The sequence below is a fragment of the Ascaphus truei genome, chromosome 15 (assembly GCF_040206685.1).
Source record: "Ascaphus truei isolate aAscTru1 chromosome 15, aAscTru1.hap1, whole genome shotgun sequence".
Classification (NCBI taxonomy): Eukaryota; Metazoa; Chordata; class Amphibia; order Anura; family Ascaphidae; genus Ascaphus; species Ascaphus truei.
The window spans coordinates 29,964,113-29,982,690 of record NC_134497.1 but is presented as its reverse complement, the minus strand read 5'-3'; the positions used below and the strand labels follow the sequence as shown (position 1 = coordinate 29,982,690).

The window sequence follows — 18,578 nt, the reverse complement described above, 5'->3', positions numbered from 1 at the left end:
CAGGGACAGAGAAGATTTTCCCTCCAAACCACTACAAACGGATAAGACTTTCATTTATAAGACTTTTTATATCTGTTCATTTCATGCTATATGTTTGGGGCTGGGAGACATGCTTATCTAAAGGGAGTTGTGGACTGCATAGCATTTCACTAGAAATACTCCCAAGTGAATAGAAGCTTTGTTTACCCCTTGTTTGGATGGTTTCCTGATGTTAAGGAAACAGGCGCAATAAAAGCCTTATTTAATTTCACCATAACCAGTCTCCCTTGCATACCTCTGTGAGCGTCCGCCTACAAGACCCCCAGCCCGAAGCTAGCTCCAATGTTCCTTGGTCCCTTCCCTATTCTGGAACAGGTAAACCCTGTGGCGCATCGTCTCCTCCTTCCGCCTTCCATGAAGATTCCGGCTGTCTTCCATGTCTCTCTCTTAAAACCCTTTATCCAAAATTCTAATTTCCCTCATCATCCCTACAGACTTCCCCCTGTCACGGTAGAAGGACAACAAGAGTTCGAAATTTGCTCTATCATCAACTCTTGAGTCTCTAAAGGCAAAGTTAAATTCCTGGTCCACTAGAAGGGATACGGACCAGAGGAGCGCTCTTAGGTTTCACGGCAACAACTCCACGCCCCCGCTCTGCTCAGACGATTCCCCCTTAAGCCTTGGAAAGATCGTCCAGAGTCAGAGATTCTCGGGGGGGGGGGGTGGTGGTGTGGGGTACTATAAGGGACCCAGGGGCACGTCCAGCACAACGTGTCCCCCCCTCACTTACCCCAGTCCCCGCGGCCGATGCTGCTCCGGCTCTCCCTCCTGCTCCGGTGCGGTCTGGCCCCTCCTCCTTCCCCGTGTTAGCCAGGTCTTGCTTGGGCCGCGCGCGCCAGCCTGACAGTGTTACAGGGTGCACGCGGTTCGGCACTTCTTGTGGACATTCTCCTGCTTCTGTCCACGCCCCTAGCCATCGCAGGACACCGCGCAATGCACGCAAGCTGCGTAACCGCCCCTAATCCTTCCCCTTGTTTCTTCTCCCTATCCATGCTGTTCTGGGGTCGCTCCCCCGCTCCTCCCCTTCTCCCATTGGCCTTTCCTCTGTATTTAGTTCCTGTCCCCGCATCCAGTCAGTGCTCAGCATAATCTTCTGTAGCTTTGTGCTGTCTGGTTGTGTGCTTGGCTCTCTCTCTTGTATTTTCTAGTCTCCTTGTTACTAACCTGGCCTGGCTACATACCCTCTCTGGATCTTGACATCTGGCTTCGGACTGGACTACGCTTTCTTTTCTACCCCTCGGACTCGGCAAACGGACACACTACTATGCTTACCTCTCTTCTCCTCGGACTCGGCAAACGGACGCGCACTACGCGGCTCTCTCTACTCCCAGACCATTTACTTACGGACTCGGTTACGCTACCATCTGGAACCCAAGATCCGGCAAGTACCCAACTAACCTTTCTCTACAGCCCAAGACCTGGCTTCGCTCAATACCACACTCTGGGCATGCCCCCGTTGCTGTGGGTGTGTGGGTTCTCCCTTCTCCATCTCAGTACCGGGGTCTTGTCAGGTTTGCGGGCAGCACGAGCGTTACACCCTGCCAGCATACGACCAGGCTCTACAGTCATGGGATGTGGCCTGTGCCAACTTGTACCTCACAGGGCCATCTGAGGGCCTGTGTGCCTTGTTATCTGCTCAATCATGCCCCAGTGTTCCTGTGGCAGAGACGACGCCTGTGGTCGAAGCCCCGGCAGTTCCAGGACCGGAACCGGTGTTTGTGTTCATGGAGGGTGTGTCGACTGCCCTGGGGGTGTTGGGTGCATTTATCCTGGTGGTGCCAGAGCAGGCTAGCTCCGTGCCAATTGCTGCCAGGGGTTGCGAGGCACCCAACATCGCAGCCCGGAGGAGGTGTCCTTACCCTCCTCATCTGAAGGAGAAGCAAGCTGCCAGATGCCTGTGGAGAAATAATATTCACCTACTTGCATCCTGAGGCAGAGTCCAGCTCCAGCGACTTCCGTCCTGAAGGCCGTGGTGCTTTTGGAGCTCCGGTGGAGTCCCATGCCTGAGAAAGACATTGGCACTGCCAAAGACCTGCCGCTGAGGAACCTGTGGAACCAGATGACATCTCCAACCTTCAGCTGTGTGAAGCACCACCATCTTCCCTCCAACAGGAGTCCGCTGTGACCTTACCAGACGAGGAACCAGGTGGAGCCCACTTTGGTGTGCTGCGGAGTGATGCACTTCCAGCGCAGCCGAATGTGATGTCATCACCGCCGCTGAACTTGTGCTTGCCTGGGGTTCTCACGAGAATGGCCCTATCTGATGATGTCGTGAAGATGGTGGCTGCGGAACTGGAGTCGGGACTTCCTGGGGTGAATGCCGGACAGTGCTCCACTGCCCCTGCCTTACCGCAGTCCCTGCTCCGAGGAAGAGGTCATTGGACCCGTGGCTCATTCACCACTGCCAACAAACCATCCCCTAGGGGTCGTGGCCGACCCAAAGGTACACTTACTGGACTGGTCATGGACGATGATAGGCCCAGCTAATCGGTCCCAGTTGCCCATGCCCAGTCACCAACCCCTGCACCCAGACCGACACCATCATCCTGGGAGTAAGGGTAAGCCTAACCCAGTGCGTAATGTCCGGGACCATCCTAGGCCTCGACCCTTGGCCCCTAGTTCTATGGTTTTGGTTCATGCCACCTCTGTTCAGGACACTGCTGTTTCTGTCACCAGTACTTCTGCGGGGACCATGGCCAATAGTTGTGACAGCATCTGGGTGTTAACCAAATTCCTCAGTGATAACCTGTCCCCTGGTATGTCAATGGATCTCAGAAACTGGGGTTTTGGGGGAAAAATGGGTTGTCAGAGGATCTCTGAGGGTGAAATACCTGCATCCAGCCGTATCCCTGTGGCTAGATCCCCGGGGTCATTTAAGTCGTTTAGGGAATCATCCTTGTCCAAGCAATCTGCTACTTCTGGTGTGTCCTCCCAAATGGACACAAAGTCCAGTAGTCCACATGTAGAACTTCAGTCCGGCGAACCCCTTATGTGGTGGGACCCAATGTTTCAGGTCTACGCCACCAGTTAAATAGAACATGGCTAATGCTGGTGGATGGTTATATCGTTGACCACTGGTGGGAGGAACGTCAACTGTCACAAGAGGATGTAGCTGAGGCCCTTCGTAAGCAGATGGGCGAGATTCATTTAGGGTGTGAGTTCCTAAGGGACCCTCGATATTCTATCAGGAGGTAGAGCTTAATGAACCGAAGTTTTGGGTACTACCTTGTCAAGGAGCGGATCATAAGATCTTAAAGTTCAGTAGATCTGACAGAGCCATCTAAAACCGGTACCATCAGTCTCATGGATATACCTTTCCAAATGTACCTGAAACACTTATGGACAAGATAGACAACAACCGTCATGATTGGCTTAGGCTGGCTGGTGTAGGAAATATTAAGGTAAAAACGTCTGCGGACAGATTCATTAGCGATTCCAAAATACGTTCTGTTATGGAAGAATGGTTGGTGGGTACCTGTATTTACAAAGACAGGGTAGAAGTTATGCAGCATCCTGGTTCTCCAGAAGTGTATTATATTTGGACTAAGCTATTTGATGGGAGGGTAGTAAAATGCCCGACCCCAAATATTATAAGAAGGATCTCTTTATTCTTCCAGTTGGAAGAATGGTTACTTCTTTATCATCGCTGTAAACCAGTGGATGATATGGGTTAGTCATCTGTGTAACTGTATATGGTTATTTTATACATCTGTTGTAACCTGTTCTGTCTTGCAGGCTTCAGGTTACTGGATGGTGCCCAAAATGGACATGGGAATTTTCACCTAAGGGGAGAGTATAGCCATGGCTGGTCCAGACTATCTTTCTGCCTTCCTGTCACGTAAGTTCTGATAGCTAAAGACCATCGGGGTTTACCCCCCCTCACGCAGTCTCCCTGAGTGACAGGAGAGGAGGAGACACTGGGTCTGTGTTGCAGCCCCTATGCCCTCCGCTTTCTGCATAAGGGAGGATGTATTCCAAATTATACTGTAGAGTGAGTTGTGAATTGGAGTCCTTCCCAGCCAGGGAAGGGAGAGGAGCTCAGTCCCTCCTGGGGTTCAGGAGCTCAAGATCTGTGCAGAGAACATTATCCGCTGGCCGGCACCATCCAGGGGTCTGGAACCAATTCTCCACAAAGATGCAAGCGTTGTAATACCATCCTACAGTGGCTGCACTAAATAAAGATTCCTTTTATATACTTCTAACTAAGTCACAGTCTATTGGACAGAAGTATAGGAGAATCGACAGGGGTGGAGGGGGGGTGGGGGGGGGTTGTGGTATGGTGCATCAGAATTAGTACCAAAATCAGGCTGGCAGAGCACCCTATATTGGAGTGTAACGGGTATTCCCTCTATCCCAATCACAGATATAGTGTGTGTGGATGGAATCCTATGTGTTACCAGGTGTGGTGCATATACCTGTAGGTTCACAAGAGGCCTGAGCCTCCGCTTGTTGGGAACCTGGGGTGAGTCCTCCAGCTCGAACTGGTTCACAGCGCCTCCACCTATGTAGGGTTCTAGGAATGTAGAAGGTTATATATAATAAGTACATACACGGAGATATATATAACCAGTTTATATGATATGCAGGAATAACAACACACTTTAATAATACTCCCCCTAGGGGGCAACTTCACAGTCTATAATGCAGTCCAAAGTGTCTTTCACTCCACTAGGAGCGTACCTACCTACCACAGTGTATCCCCACACCGTGTCCACAGCCTAACCCCTTTGTCCCGTGGTCAGCGCTGCCACTATGTGTGATAAGAATATATGTGATACGTTGGTGCACTTAAGAGGGTACCTGCCGAGTGCTCCTGCACTCGGGCCTTCAAGCGACTTCGAAAAGGATCTGCCGCTTGGTGATCCCGTCTGGATCCGGTGTTTCCTCACTCGGGGTCCGCCAGGGGCGATCCCACCCTGGAGATAGTCTCTGTCTCTTTGAGCACAGACTTGAGCCCAAGTCTCTTCACGGGAAGCGCAGCGTCCGCTGTGTCCCTATCTATCACTGGCACTAATGTGACAAAGTCCCTAACCTAGGGCCTGTCCCTATAGCACCACAAGCTGGGGGAGTTCAGAAACTATCTGAGGCCTAGGGGATTGCTGGCCTAATGCAGTGGGTCACTGACTCCTGCACTCACCTCCTTCCTCTAGCTCTCCTGGTCCAGCACTGACTAGCGTGGTCCCCAGCGCGCGAAAAGTATCTAATTCTCCTCTGCAGGGAGATGTCGCAGCCCTATTGGCTCCCTGGCGTCACGTGGGGTCCCCTAAGGCTCATGGGACTTGTAGTCCCTGCTTAGAGCCCTCTCCTGGTAGGCTAGTGTGGCCGCCTCCTCACTGCGCATGCGCGACCTGTCTGAGGGCCTCCCGGCGCTCGGGCTCCTGCGCATGTGCGAGGCAGTGGAGAATGGCGGCGCCCTGTAACGGGAGCCGCCGGGAGCCTCGCAATGCGACCGCGTCCCCGGCAACCCCTCGCACGCGTCATCGGCAACCGGACGCATCGGTGAGTACCCGGAGGGGAAAAGAGCAAAAAGAGAAAAAAACGGAGCACTAATCCACACCTGGCAATGCCAGAAAAAGTACAAGGATGCGTTCCCATTAAATAAAAGCTTACTTTAATGGATCAGATACCAAAAAAAACACACCAACGCGTAAAGTAAGCTTTTATTTTATGGCATTGCCAGGTGTGGATTAGTGCTCCTTTTTTTTCTCTTTTTGCTCTTTACATCCATCTACAGATGGAGGCACAGTTAACCGTGGGCTTTTGGACACAGCTGGACTCACTCTTCATCGTGGACATTCATCCCATGTGAGTCATTTCCAATTTACCCACATTTTGTCTTGGATTATCAAAGTGTTTCCATTTTAATAGTTGCTTATATACTGGTCACTGGAAGGTGCATTACTACATTTAATCCTTACTGCTTTGCCTTGTGGGATTATAGCGTACCAGTTTGCATCTCATGGAAACACTATTTACACATCTTCATTGGGTTATTCCACCTTACAAAACTTCATTTATACCCACACTGCTTTTTTACTCTGAGCACCATACAACGTTTTTTCTATAGTACCCGGAGGGGGCCAGCAAAACAGAGGGGGACCTGGCTACAGGAGTGATATTACATATGCAAGCTAATATACAATTGGTAAATGAAGCAGCTTTACTGAAATATATTAAGGCCCAAGACGAGTATACACATCTACATGCAGAAGAAACTATCTTTCCCTAGCACAGTGCCTGGGAAATGTTACTGTCTTGTTTCAAATCTACACAGTATGTGACACGTGATCCGTTATGAAGTCTAAAAACTACAACTCCCATGATCCCTTTAGTGTGAGCATGCGCAGTAGGACACAGAGCTGTGACCTGGATGTAGTCAGTGTCTCCACTTCCGGGAAAGAGAAGATGAAGAAATAAAGTGGTGCAGGAAGCACACAGGAGCCTTCTCTGTAAGTAACTTACTTTGTATTCAAAGCATCAGAGCAGGTATATGCAAACACGTGGCGTTTCAGGGCAGACACGTCCTCTCCTCAGACCATACACCTTACTGCAATAAAATAACTATTTACTTACATAAAGCGCTTAGCATAAAAATACCTGTTGGGCAGCGTGCCTAGTGTACTGATAAAGCTATACCTAAAAGGTGAAGGATGTGACCGACCCCAAATACAGAGACCCCACGTGTATACATAATACGGTACTTTCCTGTTATCAGGAAAGTACCCATATTAAATCTACCACCCCCTCCACTCAACTCCCCCTAATGCCCTCCAACATGTAAAATGCCCGCCCCCACCTCATCAAACCCTCCTAAAACGGATAACTACCCCTCCCTCCTAATACAGAGAGATAACTGCCCCTCCACACCTCCTTAAACACAGAGATAACTGCCCCTCCCCACCTCCTCATACACAGAGATAACTGCCCCTCCCCACCTCCTCATACACAGAGATAACTGCCCCTCCCCACCGCCTCATACACAGAGATAACTGCCCCTCCCCACCTCCTCATACACAGAGATAACTGCCCCTCCCCACCTCCTCATACACAGAGATAACTGCCCCTCCCCACCTCCTCATACACAGAGATAACTGCCCCTCCCCACCTCCTCATACACAGATATAACTGCCCCTCCCCACCTCCTCATACACAGAGATAACTGCCCCTCCCCACCTCCTCATACACAGAGATAACTGCCCCTCCCCACCTCCTCATACACAGAGATAACTGCCCCTCCCCACCTCCTCATACACAGAGATAACTGCCCCTCCCCACCTCCTCATACACAGAGATAACTGCCCCTCCCCACCTCCTCATACACAGAGATAACTGCCCCTCCCCACCTCCTCATACACAGAGATAACTGCCCCTCCCCACCTCCTCATACACAGAGATAACTGCCCCTCCCCACCTCCTCATACACAGAGATAACTGCCCCTCCCCACCTCCTCATACACAGAGATAACTGCCCCTCCCCACCTCCTCATACACAGAGATAACCGACACCCTAACACCAGTAACTGCCCCTCCCTGCCACCTCCTAATACACAGTGAGGACTGTAGATAATACTGACTGTGGATAGAAGGGAGGGGGTTTCCCCGTCCGTTCTGTCATTTTTGAGGGAGCGATCATGTGACCCCCCCTGTCACTGAAAGGGTTAAAATAACTGTATTACTTATTTGTGTATTGTGAAAGAAATCCTATTCTGTATTTCTCCAGGAACATTTATATGTTTGACTAATGAGGGCATTATAATTACTTTAGTTTCTATGGAAGTGTTATGTTTTTTATTTGCTAAACTGTTTTTTTAACTTGACAATTCGCTACATTTAACCTATTAAATATGGCATTGTTGTTGGGTCACGTTCTTCCTAGGAGGGACTGCCCCTTTAAATACCATTTTCCTGCTCTGCTTCAGTTTAAATAAATCCTGAGATTACAAACCCATAAGAGTTTGCACAATCAGCCTTTTCTCCTTGCTAGCTATCCTAAGCATCCTTTTCCTCTCATCCCACACAAGTCTTTCCCCGTCTTAGGAACGCAGGGCCACACTTTTCAAAGCCTTATTTAACCAGAGGCAGCTGCTGACATTATGGATAACTTTGGTTGCTGTCACCTACACTACTTTACCTAGTTTACTTGGCAGCTAATGACAAATCTGTGTTCTCCAGACTATTACTCGGTGACAATAACCATCACTTAGGCTGAGTCCCTGCTGAGCTCGCTTGGCACGTTTACCTTCAATGTGGATCAGCAAATCCCATCTCCCGCTGTGCTCTACACACGCTCTCCCAAGCGTTGTGCTTGGGGAGACAAGGGACAGATACTTTCGTGCTGAGAGCAGGGTCACATGACTCTGCTCTGACAAATGGAAAGAGAATTCAGCAGAGAAGTGGAAAGGGAGGGGGGGCAAACGGACAGGGGGGGAGGGGGGGGCAAACGGACAGGGGGGGAGGGGGGGGCAAACGGACAGGGGGGGAGGGGGGCAAACGGACAGGGGGGCAAACGGACAGGGGGGGAGGGGGGCAAACGGACAGGGGGGGAGGGGGGCAAACGGACAGGGGGGCAAACGGACAGGGGGGAGGGGGGCAAACGGACAGGGGGGAGGGGGGCAAACGGACAGGGGGGAGGGGGGCAAACGGACAGGGGGAGGGGGGCAAACGGACAGGGGGGAGGGGGGCAAACGGACAGGGGGGAGGGGGGCAAACGGACGGACAAGGGGGGCATACGGACGGGGGGCAAACAGACGGAGGGGGGGGGCATACGGACGGAGGGCATACGGACGGGGGGGCAAACGGACAGAGGGGTGGGGGCAAACGGAGTGCTGCTGTGTGGTGGTGGGGGGCAAACGGAGTGCTGCTGTGTAGAGGGAGGGAGAAGGGAGAGGGGTGGGTAGAGAGGGGGGGCAGGGGAGAGAGCGCAGGGGGGGGCGGCGAGAGCACGGGGGGGAGAGAGAGAAAGCAAGGGGGAGGAGAGAAATGAAGGGGGGGATGGCCGGGAGAGAGAGGGGGGAGAGAGTGGGGTTGGCTGGCAGAGAGAGTGTGCAGGGGGGACGAGGGAGAGAGCGCGCAGGGGGGACGGGGGAGAGCGCACGCAGGGGGGACGGGGGAGATAGAGGGGGATGGCCGGGAGAGAGAGGGGGGCCGGGAGAGGGAGAGGGAGGGGGCCGGGAGAGAGAGTATGCAGGGGGCGGGGAGAGAGAGCGCGCAAGGGGGCGGGGAGAGAGAGCGCGCAGGGGGGCGGGGAGAGAGAGCGCGCAGGGGGGTGGGGAGAGAGAGCGCGCAGGGGGGCCGGGAGAGAGATTGTGCAGGGGGGCGGGGAGAGAGCACGCAGGTGGGACGGGGGAGAGAGCGTGCCGGGGGGGCGGGAGAGAGAGCAATGGGGGGGAGAGAGCGCAATGTGGGGGAGATATAGATATCGATATATATTAGAGAGAGAGATATACACAGAAACACAGACAGCCCATATACAGCCAATGACACCCCCACTCGTAATAGCCACGCACCCCCACTCATGCTCTAAAAATGTTGCAGGACCGCGATTGCTCATGCTTGGTGAGCTGGTGACATCACCGCTCTCCAAGCATGAGCGAGCTCAGCGGCTGCGGGGCCGCAGCCTTAGGCTAAGGCCCCGCTCCCAGAGTCAGCGCACCCGCGCTGCAGACAGGCGGTGCGCTGACATACACAGACCGCGATCTGCGGTCTGTAGGGAGCGGGAGGTGGGCGGGAGGGGGAGGATTGACAGGGAGGGGGGGCGTGGCTTGAGCAGAGGGACCCGCTACTCTTCCCCCCCTCCCTCCACGGGCTGCAGGTAAGTAAAACACACACGCAGGCACTCATACACACATACATACACACACACACACGCGCGCGCGCACACACAGGCAGGTACTCACGCACTCATACACACACACACACAGACAGAGGCAGGCAGGCACTCACGCACTCAGGCACACACATACACACAGACAGGCACGCACGCACTCAGACACACACACAGCCAGGCACTCACCTGCTTTCACTCCACACTCCTCCCCGCTCCCCGAAGCCTCTCCTCCTCCCGAAGCCTCCCCTCCCCATTGGCTCACAGCCACACCACGTGACGCGTCAACGCTAGGAAACACCATTCTCTTGTGTCTCCTAGCGGCTGACGCGCCACAGCGTGTAGTGCGTTGTGCCGCCAGGGGGGACTGGGACCGGCTCGGTGGGGATTCCCCTGCTGGTGGGGAACTAGCGTGTGGCCGCCCGCGCCAACGAGCGCAGCGGGACCGAGGCCTTAGGCACGTTCTATAGTGCCGTGCGCTATACATGGGCTGCGCACGGCAGGGAGAGGGGAGCCGACAGACAGCGGCAAAGTTGAGGAAATTCATCGTTTCGCACCGCTGCGTGCGTGTGTGTGATTGCAGAAGTTAAAAAAAAAAATATTTATTCAAGTTTTTGTTTCTTTAAAAAATCTTAGGCTGCGTCCAGGGTTGCAGCAGCCGTGCGGAGGCGCGCTGAGGGAAAGCGGGTGCTTTCCCTGGCCTTGGTTAGCGCGCCGTCCGGGGGCATGTCGGGGGCGGGCCAGTGATGTCACGAAGCTGGTTCGCCCTCATTGGGCGAACCGCTCACGTAACCGGCCCTGCGCTCCTGTGACCGTTTGAATCTAAAAATGTCATAAGACCCACGCTTCCGCACGCTTGCGGAAGCGTGCGCGAGCCCCTGCTAAAGCCGCTCTCGTGGCTACAGGGGCTCACTGGTAAGGGTGAGCGCGCCTCAGCACGGGTCAGCGCCTAAGCACTGACAATGCCGAGGCCTTATCTAGGTCTAACTCAAGCACACACATATACTGCTGCTTTACCCCAGCTGATCGTGCGGGAGAGGAAGTGAGATCCTTGATGGGAGAGTCCCTTGCAGTTCCTGGTTGCAGTTATTGGTAACAGCTACGGTGTAGCTTTATGTGCCTGTTTAAGTCCAATCTGATGTACGCTTAACCTTGAACCACTTATTTTATAAACACTGTTTTTACTACTTCAAAGTGAGCGTTTTGCGCTTTGTTTTGTTGTTTGTAGATTCTAGGGTCTTGGGCTACCCTTTACTCAGCAGCAGACGCTTCTCTATATTGGTAACACTTGTTTATGTGATTCACTTATCAACCACATTATTGTTTTTTTGGGTGCTTGATATAATTAATTATCACTTATACACATTTTTAGAGGTATATTTCTTTTGCGCACTTGTCTGTTTTTACAAGTGTGTGTGTGTGTATGTGTATATGTATATGTATGTGTGTGTGTGTATATGTTGTGTGAGTGAAATTAAGTCTTAAGTAATATTTTTTTAAATAAAAAAAAAGTTTAATATTTTTTTATTTTATTTGTGCAATTATTCACACACACACACACACACACACACACACACACACACACACACACACACACACACACACACACACACACACACACACACACACACACACACACACACACACACACACACACACACACACACACACACACACACACGAGCGCAGGCAGCGGCGCAAAAAGATGAATTTCTTCATCTTCGCCGCTGTCTGTCGGCTCCCCTCTCCCTGCCGTGCGCGGCACTTCTATAGAAAGGCTGACTAACGTCAGCCAACTAAAATTACACGCGCGCGCACTGCGTAGCAGCGCACGGCACTATAAAACGGCCCTTATCCACTTTGCCTCCTTTGTTTACCAAACACTAAATTCACTAAAGTGCAATAGCCTCAATTGCACGTTAACAGCCACTCAAGTAAATGGCAATGAGCATGTGATCACAGCAGCTCTTTGCACCTCTCCCCTCACTCCTGGCTTCTCCTCAGAGCCTTGTTCAGCACCATTGCTGCCCGTATGTAGCCTTAGGCCTCTGACATGGTAGCATAGACAGCGCTCAGCAGCGCTGACGCTCATGCTCTCCTGCTCAAGCAGGAGTTTTTTTCTGTCCCTGCATGAGCGTTAGCGTGCCCGCTTTTGTACCGGGTGGGAGCGGGCCGGAGGCGGGGCTAGCGCGTCACGGCGCCCACGTCACGGACTGCCATTGGCTTTTTGCAATCACGTGACCGGCCCTCCGCTTCCCTCAGCGGGAAAACTTAAAATTCCCTGTCGGCTGCAATTCCGCAAGCCTGTGTAAGCGTGCGGAAGCGCCGACTAAAGCCCGTGCTGATAAGGATAATGTTTCCCCTCAGCACGGCTCAGCGCGCCTCAGCATGGTCTTTTTGACCATGGCCCTGGCCTTAGGCTTTTTCCCTGCTGGCTGCTGCACGCTTGCTATGAGGGGCGCTGCAGGGACAAGAGCCGCCGCTCAATGGGGCCGAGCCCGATGCGAGGGGGGGCCGCCGCATTGCGCGCCGAGTTTTTAAAAAATACATCTCAACTCCGTTATAGTGCGGTCCTCGGGGGCCACCCGCGCTATAACTGAGGTCACGCTAATTTGTTATAAAAATGGCCGCTGATCGGGAGGAGGGAGGCGGAGGTAGAGTGAGGCGCCGGCAGCCCTACATGTCCCCTAGCAGCCGCTGTAGTTCTCCCAGCATTCCCCGCACTCCCCTCAGCAGCTCCACACCAGCCAACCACGGATCCCCTCAGCTATCCTCCAGCCTCGCACCGATCCCCTCTCCACCTATTCTTCCCCCCCACCCCAGCCTCGTGCTGATCCCCGCACCGACCCCCAGCCTTGCGCCGATTCCCAAGCCTTGCACCTTTCCTCCCCTCCTCCCCAGCAGCCCCACGATGCCCCCAAAGGTGGGCTGTGACACCAAATGTAGGGGGGGGGGGCTGTATGTGCTGTGTGTGCAGTGTGCTGTGTGTGCTGTGTGTGCTGTGTGTGCAGTGTGTGCAGTGTGCTGTGTGCGCTGTGTGTGCTGTGCTGTGAGTGTGTGCTGTGAGTGTGTGCAGTGTGCAGTGATTGTGTGCAGTGATTGTGTGCAGTGTGCTTGGGGTGTGTGCAGTGTGCAGTGTGTGTGTGCAGCTAGTGCAGTGTGCAGCGAGTGCAGTGTGCAGCGAGTGCAGTGAGTGTGTGCAGTGTGCAGTGAGTGTGTGCAGTGTGCAGTGAGTGTGTGCAGTGTGCTGGGAGAGTTTGCAGTGTGCTGGGAGAGTGTGCAGTGTGCTGGGAGAGTGTGCAGTGTGCTGGGAGAGTGTGCAGTGTGCTGGGAGAGTGTGCAGTGTGCTGGGAGTGTCTGGTGTGCAGTGTGTGGTGTGGTGTGTGGTGTGCAGTGAGTGTGTGCAGTGTGCTGGGAGAGTGTGTACTGTGTTGGTGCTGTGTGTGCACTGTGTTGGTGCTGTGTGTGCACTGTGTTGGTGCTGTGTGTGCAGTGCTGAGTGTGTGCAGTGTGTTTGCTGGTGCAGTGAGTGTGTGCAGTGTGCTGTATGTGTGCAGTATATGCAGTGTGCAGTGTGGAATTTTTTTAATTCGGGGTCCATCCTCAAACCGCGTTATAGCGGATTGCGCTATAACGGGGTTGAGCTGTACATTAAAATTGAGATTGGACCTAGTGATGGAGTGCTAGGCCACGCCCCCGGCGGTTCAACCAATGAGCGCGAACCTGTTTGGTGACGTCATGGCTGCGCCCCCGTCACGCCCCCCCCTATCTTTTCCCCTGCAGCTTCCTGCAGACCAGGGAACGTGGCTGCACACGCCACCAGCCTCGCAGGCGTGCGTGCAGCGCAGGCACTGGGGCTACGGCCCCAGTGGTCACTGCTGCACGCGCGTCTGACTGCCTGGCGGTGCGTCCACGGGTAAAATCCATAATCTGTGGTCTATGTGAAGCGATGGGATGCGTGGGGGGGGGGGGTGTGGCCATGACAGGAGGGGGGGTGGAGTTTCAAGCCCAAACCGACATTGTTACCTCATTAGACTGTGGCTGAAGACTTTTTCTATAGTCCAGTTTTCTAATCAGTCCAGGGCATGATATAAGCTCAGGTTGCTAATGGAACATATTCCTGCTACAACACCTTGTTACATCAACCCCACTTTCTGTTTAGTTCCACCGGAAGAAAACTCACCTTTGTGTCTCTTGTGTCATCTTGTCTGGGACTTTTTAATAATTACAGTGTTTTTATTTATTTTTTAAATAATAAGAAAGTTGTGACTGGTGTGGCCTGTGGCTCCCATTCCAATAAAAATGTGGGTACATACAAGTGAGCCATCGTATATACATTGCTCTCCATTAACTTCTGTTCTCCTCAAAAACTGTAGATAAGAAAGAAAAGACAAGTCACCTTATTAACAACTTGTATCTTTTTTCAGCTCTTCCTTTATAAAATAGACATTACTTTGAGACCTCACTAACTATCCCAATTTTAGGTTTGTTAATTCTGCGAGAAACGGGGAAGAACAGAACCTTGTGGCGTTCCAGTACCACAGGAAAATCTACTACAGAACCTGCACAGACCTCCCCCCACACACAGAGCTCCTGGTCTGGAGATGAATATGGGAAAGAGCTTGGTCTCAAGGGGGTACGCTGTGGAAAAGTAACGCACCAGCACCAGGTAATCAGGAATATGTGTGTTACGTGGTTTTTACATCTCTGTTGTCTTATTACTGATGTTAAATTACATATAGTGATAGATCTGCATACACCATTACGGGTCAACTAGAACTTAATATCACTAAACCTGACTTGAGTCAAAGGGCCAGATACATCAAGCTGCGGTAACCAAAAATGCCATATTACCTCTGTAACGGAGTGGCCTTGTAGATTCTCACTCTCTCGCTGCTGTTGTACAGCCTGTTGTTGCAGAAGTACCTGGAATTGCTGTTGTTGTACAGCCTGGTTTTCAGCCAGATACTTTATCAGTTTTTCCATCTCCATTTTGGAAACTACAGGTGTATTCTCTCAACTGACCACAGGGGGCGCAATCCCACTTCTAACACATATGTAACAGAGCGGCCTTGTAGATGTGGTCGGGAAGGAGCTCACACACCACTTTCTTGTAACAAAAGTTCTTTATTCCCCGTATCAGGCGTTGCAGCAATTCGGTAACAAAACAGTATTTAACTTAGCATACGTCTGCAAAACAACCGGACGGTACCTAATCGCTGGTATCCAAAAGGCAGTTCATGCTATCCCCCTGACAGGCTCCCTGCAGCCTGTTCCCTCACAGGTTGAGAGCAAAATGAGAGAGTGTGGGAAGTTTGCTGCCGGCTTTTTAAACCTCCCCTTTCCAATCAGCTTGCAAACCTACAAGCCGGGGTGTGGTTTTTCCTGGTCTGCTCAGATGAGTTTTAACCCTGTACACTCACAACCTCCCATAAAAAAGTGCCTTATTATCGTGCAATGAATCAGCGTTTCAGCCCAAAAATAAAGCACTTTTTATCGGACCTGTTAAAAGCATCAGATCCGATACAAAACAGGCATAATACCACATTTTCAAGTAAAAACTGCCATTCAAGTTCCTGTTTTTCCTATGTATATAATGGCCAATATACTGCCTATTATATACATAGGAAAATAGAAACAAGGCAGAGCACTGCCAAAGGAGGAGGCTCAAATTGATAAAATTAGAAAGATTTTATTGGATCAAATATGACCCTCGATACAAAAATAACGCACCTACGCGTTTCGGGCTCACACGCCCTTTATCAAGGTGTCATTCCCAACAGTTAAAATTGTCATTTTTATTTTTACCTTTTCGCGTCAGTGGGTGACGTCACGTGTCACCGACCAATGAGCTTCGCGCGTATTGACAAATTTGAACAAAACCAACTTTATTGAATAACTTTATTTAAACAACCCATGTCTATGGATCGGTGAAAGCGCGCTGTCATCCTAATTCTACCAGCCATGCAAACTATGCATGGAGGGGCACAATCTTATACAGTACATACGGTAGTATCAGGGAGCACTTAAGGAGATCTATACCTAGAGAGCAAGCATATAAACAACTCACACACTGGTATGTATTATGCAAATGAAACAAATGCCAGAAGAACCATTAAAAACGAGCAATATGGTACACAGATAAAGATCAATAAATAAAGAAAAAAAGAGAAATAGCAAAAAATAGAACGGAAATTGCATAACAAAAATTATTTTACAAATAATAATAATAATAATAATATATATGATCAAAATCCTTTCTAAATAATAAACAGTTTAAATAATAATACTGTGTATCCAAAGGCGTATCCAGGGTATTGATACAAAGTTTATGACATTATATGGATACAATTAACTCTAAATGCACCAGTTTTCTCACTTCTACCATAATATACAAAGGCAAGATGAGCTAAACCAACATGGGATAGATGATAAAATAGTTGTTAAAATACATTACAGTACATATTAACCCATTAGTAGTCCACGGGTCAACTAGTCATCGGTTTCTAGTGGCGATTAATGGTAACTCAGTAATTAATAAATACATCATCAATATTAAAATACATTAATAACCTCCCTCAGTGGCTAACTGCTAAGGTAATGAAAGGAATTGGTGGATGTACCATTTGATGAATGCCCTTTTTTGGGTGCTGGGTGTAATGCTTGTGCTCACCACAAACAAGGCCGGACCCCGGTACTGTGGTGGGAAGATATGACACTACGCACCCACGGCAACGGGCTAGGCCCGGTAGGCAGATAGTCTCTAATGCCGGGTCGGGGTTGGAGAAGGTGGGTTAGTAGAATACTTGCTGGGTCATGGGACGGAGCCAGAAGAGAGGTATGAGCCTGAGTGCCGTGGTCCAGGGTTGGAGCCAGGAGAATGGTCAGTGTCCGAAAGCCGAGGTCAGGGGTTGGGGCCAGGAGAATGGTCAGTGTCTGACAGCCGAAGTCGAGGGTTGGAGAGCAGCGGATGGTCATGAGGTAGCCGAGGTTGAATTCCAGAGAAGGGTCCTAAGTTCAAGCCGGGTCGGTACACAGGAGAGAAGGCAACGAGAGGTTAAAGCGCAAAGCACATGGCAAGGCAGAGATGTGGAAACGCAAGGTAACCATAGAACTATGCTCAGCAAAGTGTGGGGGTGAAAGCAGGAACTAAATAGCAGGGCTGTACGAATAGGGCTGCGAGGCGGAACGGAGGTGCGACCTCTGCGGAGGCAGAGATTGGTTGTCAGATGCAGGAGACAGGGAGAACAGCTAATCTGCTTGCTGTGCGGCTTGTGGTGCCATCACTGTCCTCTAGGGGCTTAATAGGGCTGCTATAGGACTTTTGCAGCACAGAGAGATAATCCTCCTTGGAATGGGTGTTCAGGTGCTAACTAATGAAGCTAATCAGCCTCCTCTGACTAGTCAGGAAGTGCTTTAAAAGGCTGGAAACTGCAAGGCACAGTGAGACTGTTTTTCCCCAGAGAAGGGGGGGGGGGAGACAGAGGAGCTCCCCAGCTACCAGAAGCTGGTTAAAGAAGCTGGTAAAGTGTGAGAGACACAGCTGAGAGTGACGGCGAGTATGGAGGTGCAGTGATGGGGCTGTGTGTGGGAGAGGGGTCTGGGACCCATCATGGATGCAGCTTCAGGTTGAGTGAATGGAGTAAAGTTGCTGAGAAGTGCAGCTAAAGGAAAGAAAAGTTTGTCTACAGAAACATATGAAAATGAAGACAGTGTTTAGTAAAATGAAGATACAGAAGAAAAAGTCAGCAGAGAGCAGAGCTAAAAAACTGGATGAAAACATGTGCAGTGAGCCAGAGGAAGGTTGCGGAATGTCCTTAGATGAGGCACCTGAGAGCGCCAATCCCCAGGCACAGGGGCTGAGCAGCTTTCTGGAGAGAGGCCCAGAGATCTTCCTGAGAGAGGAGAGGAAAGATGATGCAGTATTTAACCCAAGCAGTGTTCGCAGGAACCAATACTGCTCCCCAGGGCAGGATGGGTCTCACAAACACAACACCCTGAGACCAGTAGAGCAGAAATAGAGCCTGAGCAAGCAGAGAAGCAAGAAACAGCAGCTCACACCCCTGAGCATGGAGTCCCAGATACAGACAGTGTGTGTGTGATTAGGGAGACCTCGCTATCTGGGAGCAGTCTGTGTGATGCAAACATTGATCTACTGGCACTATCAGAGAGCTGCCTGAGTGCTGCAAACAATGCAGTAGTGGCACTATCAGAGAGGAGCCAGAGTGATGAAATTACTGAACCTGCACAAGAGCCAGAAAACAGCTTCAAGAAAGCACAGTCTGTGCACAGTGCGGGGGAGGGCGTAATGACAGGAGCTGCAGCTGATACCTGTGTAGCCTCAGGAGAAAACACTACAGAGGAGATTCCTGCCACAGAGGAAGCAGCCAGCAGCAGCAGGGGAGGACAGGCCACCACCAGCCACTGACGGTGCTGCATATAGGCCACCACCAGCCACAGATGGTGCAGCACAGAGGAGCATCCCAGGAGAAGCTGGAGAAGAGACCAGAGAGAGCAGAAGGCAGGCAGAGCACGTGGTCCGCATGGAGAGGTGCCGGTCCAGGTTCCAGCAGTTACCCCCAATTTCCAAGCCCCACAGCCAAATGGATAAATGTGCTGAAACTGCGATATAAAGGTACTGGGGAAATCCCTGATAAATGCTTTATTGGTAAAGTCCTTCTGAAGGAATCTATGGGGTTTCAGGCCTCAGACATTT

The 18,578-nt window shown here is 51.3% G+C and overlaps 2 protein-coding genes across 4 annotated transcripts in view; one reads left to right on the top strand and one right to left on the bottom strand.

Annotated features, from left to right (window-relative positions):
• Nucleotides 1–18,578, bottom strand: part of LOC142466753 (uncharacterized) — a 308,465-nt gene that overhangs the window by 283,297 nt on the left and 6,590 nt on the right. The gene's annotated exons all lie outside the window — the stretch shown is intronic.
• The window catches only part of LOC142466756 (uncharacterized), a 60,889-nt gene continuing 48,717 nt past the window's right edge, over nucleotides 6,407–18,578 (top strand). For 2 of the 3 annotated variants that reach the window (XM_075572128.1, XM_075572129.1), the window contains exons 1-2: nucleotides 6,407–6,488; nucleotides 14,347–14,531. The gene's annotated coding sequence lies outside the window, so the exon portion shown is untranslated. Of the gene's footprint in view, nucleotides 6,489–9,797; nucleotides 11,003–14,346; nucleotides 14,532–18,578 lie in introns of those variants that run through there. The other variant, XM_075572130.1, reaches the window with a different exon arrangement.